Source organism: Cebus imitator, unplaced genomic scaffold (assembly GCF_001604975.1).
Source record: "Cebus imitator isolate Cc_AM_T3 unplaced genomic scaffold, Cebus_imitator-1.0 Scaffold469, whole genome shotgun sequence".
Taxonomy (NCBI): Eukaryota; Metazoa; Chordata; class Mammalia; order Primates; family Cebidae; genus Cebus; species Cebus imitator.
In genome coordinates this window covers 310,046-313,266 of record NW_016107784.1, presented here as the reverse complement: position 1 = coordinate 313,266, position 3,221 = coordinate 310,046, and the positions used below count along the sequence as shown (strand labels likewise).

At 46.6% G+C, this 3,221-nt stretch overlaps 1 non-coding gene across 1 annotated transcript; it reads right to left on the bottom strand.

Moving 5' to 3' along the window:
- Positions 1-2,823: 2,823 nt before the first annotated feature.
- On the bottom strand, positions 2,824-2,930 carry LOC119468667. Its single transcript, XR_005197410.1, has one exon. It is a non-coding gene; the product is annotated as a U6 spliceosomal RNA (small nuclear RNA).
- Between the last annotated feature and the right edge of the window lie 291 nt (positions 2,931-3,221).

Genomic DNA, 3,221 nt, shown 5'->3' with positions numbered 1-3,221 from the left:
AGTCTCACTCCGTCACCAGGCACCAGGCTGGAGTGCAGTGGCACTTCCTCTGCTCACTGCAACCTCCGCCTCCCAGGTTCAAGCAATTTTCCTGCCTCAGCCTCCCAAGTAGTTGGGACTACAGGCACGTGCCACCATGCCCAGCTAATTTTTTTGTATTTTTAGTAGAAACGGGGTTTCACCATGTTGACCAGGATGGTCTCAATCTATTGACCTCGTGATCCACCCGCGTCAGCCTCCCAAAGTGCTGGGATTACAGGCGTGAGCCACCGCGCTTAGCCTGATTTTTTTTTTCTCACGATAAATTAGGTAATTGGGTTATGGGTTTTGGGTGGAAAACCCATACAGAAGCTTGTGTCTGTAGTCCCAGCTACTCTGGAGGCTGAGGTAGGAGGATCACTTGAAACTAAATGAAGTAAAAACTGAGCAAATCTGAATTAAGTATAGACTTTAGTAAATAATGATTTATCAGGCTGGGCATGGTGGCTCATGCCTGTAATCTCAGCACTTTGGGAGGCCAGGACAGGCAGATTATGAGGTCAGGAGTTCCAGACCAGCCTAGCCAACACAGTGAAACCCTGTCTCTACTAAAAATACAAAAAATTAGCCAGGCGTGGTGGCAGGTACCTGTAATCCCAGCTACTCAGGAGGCTGAGGCAGGAGAATTGCTTGAACCAGGAGGTCAAGGTGGCAATGAGCTAAGAACCTGTCTTTGCACTCCAGCCTGGGCAAAAAGAGTGAAACTCTACCTTAGAAAATGAATAGCGCCGGGCACGGTGACTCATGTCTGTAATCCCAGCACTTTGGGAGGCCAAGATGGGTGGATCACGAGGTCAGGAGTTCAAGACCAGCCTGGCCAACATGGTGAAACCCCATCTCTTTAAAAAAAATAAAAATAGCTTATAAGTATTTGTTCATTAATTCTGATAACTGTACCACACTAATATCTTACTAACAGAGGAAACTGGGTGTGTGGTATATGGGAACTCTGTATCCTCAATTTTTTTTTCTTTTTCTTTTAGACAGAGTCTTGCTCTGTTTCTCGGGCTGGAATGCAGTGGCACAATCTCAGCTTACTGCATCCTCCACTTCCCGGGTTCAAGTGATTCTCCTGCCTCAGCCTTCTAAGTAACTGGGACTACAGGTGTCTGCCACCATGCCTGGCTAATTATTTTGTATTTTTTAATAGAGACGGGGTTTCACTGCGTTGGCCAGTCTGGTGTCAAACTCCTGACCTCAAGTGATCTGCCTGCCTCGGCCTCCCAAAGTGCTGGGATTATAGGTGAGAGCCTCCATGCCCAGCCCTGTACATTTTTTAATCTAAAAACCTGCTAAAAAATTAAGATTATGGCCGGGCGCAGTGGGTCACGCCTGTAATCCCAACACTTTGGGAGGTAGAGACGGGTGGATCACGAAGTCAGCAGTTCAAGTCCAGCCTGACCAACATGGTGAAAGCCTGTCTCCACTAAAACACAAAAATTAGCCGGGGATGGTGGTGTGCATCTGTAATCCCAGCTACTCTGGAGGCTGAGGCAGGAGAATCACTTGAACCTGGATGGCGGAGGTTGCAGTGAGCCGAGATTGCGCCACTGCACTCCAGCCTGGGTGACACAGCAAGAGTCTGTCTCAAAAAAAAGAAGCTTATATTTGTTTATTTTTTTTATAGAAATGATCTTGCACTGTCCCTCAGGCTGGAGTGCAGTGGTGCAATCATAGCTTACTGCAGCCTCCCACGTCTAGGTCTTAAGCAATCCTCCCACCTCAGCTTCCTGAGTAGCTAGGACTACAGGTGCACAGCACCACGCCCAGCTAAATTTTTGTAGAGATGGGATCTTGTTCTGTCACCCTGGCTGGTTTCAAACTCCTAGCCTCAAGTAATCTTCCTTTCTCAGTCTCCCAAAGTGCTGGGATTACAGGGGTGAGCCACTGTGCCCAGTCTTAACTTTATTATTATTTCTTTTTTTATTTCTTTTTGAGACAGAGTTTTGTTTTTGTTGCCTAGGCTGCAGTACGGTGGTAGGATCTTGGCTCACTGCAACCTCCGCCTCTCAGGTTCCAGTGATTCTCCTCCCTCAGCTTCCTGAGTAGCTGAGATTTCAGGTCCTTGCCACCACGCTCAACTAATTTTTTGTATTTTTAGAAGAGACCGGGTTTCATCATGTTGGCCAGGCTGCTTTCGAACTGCTGACCTCAGGTGATCCACCCACCTCAGTCTCCCACAGTGCAGGGATTACAGGCGTAAGCCACCACACCCGGCCTTAACTTTATTTATTTTTTAATTTTTTTTTTTTAAAGATGAGGTTTCACCATGTTGGTCATGCTGGTCTTGAACTCACAACCTCAGGTGATCCGCCTGCCTTGGTCTCCAAAGTGCTTGGATTACAGGCGTGAGTCACCATGCCCGGCCAGCTTTATTTTTAAAAATCAGAGAGATTGGGCCCAGCGCTGTGGCTCACACAGGTGGGTGGATCACGTGAGGTCAGGAGTTCAAGATCAGCCTGGCCATCATGGTGAAACCCCATCTTATTAAAAAAGAAAAAAAAAAGAAATCAGAGATCAGTGTCTACAATTGTAAAAACAAGGTGCTGGATAATTCCCCCCAGCCCTGCCTTTTTTATGAGATAAGAGTTTCCCTCTTGTCACGCAGGCTGGAGTGCAATGGTGAGATCTTGGCTCATTGCAACCTCCGCCTCCCAGGTTCAATCGGTTCTCCTGCCTGGGCCTCCCAAGTAGCTGGGATTACAGGTGTCTACCACCATGTCCAGCTAATTTTTTTTTTTAACTTTAAATTTATTTTTATTTGATTTTTACAAAACAACAACAGAAAAAATGGAACGCTTCATGAATTTGCATGTCATCCTTGCGCAGGGGCCATGCAAATCTTCTCTGTATCGTTCCAATTTTAGTGTACGTGCTGCCGAAGCGAGCACATGCCCAGCTAATTTTTTAATTTACTTTATTTTTATTTTTTATAAAGAACAGGTTTCACTATGTTGGTCAGGCTAGTCTCGAACCTCTGACCTCATGATCCACCCACCTCAGCCTTCCAAAGTGCTAGGATTACAGGTGTGAGCCACTGTGTCAAACTTTTTTTTTTTTAATTAAAGACGGGGTTTCACCATGTTGGTCAGGCTGGTCTTGAACTCCCGACCTCAGGTGATCCGCCTGCCTTGGCCTCCAAAGTGCTTGGATTACAGGCATGAGCCACTATGCCCGGCTAA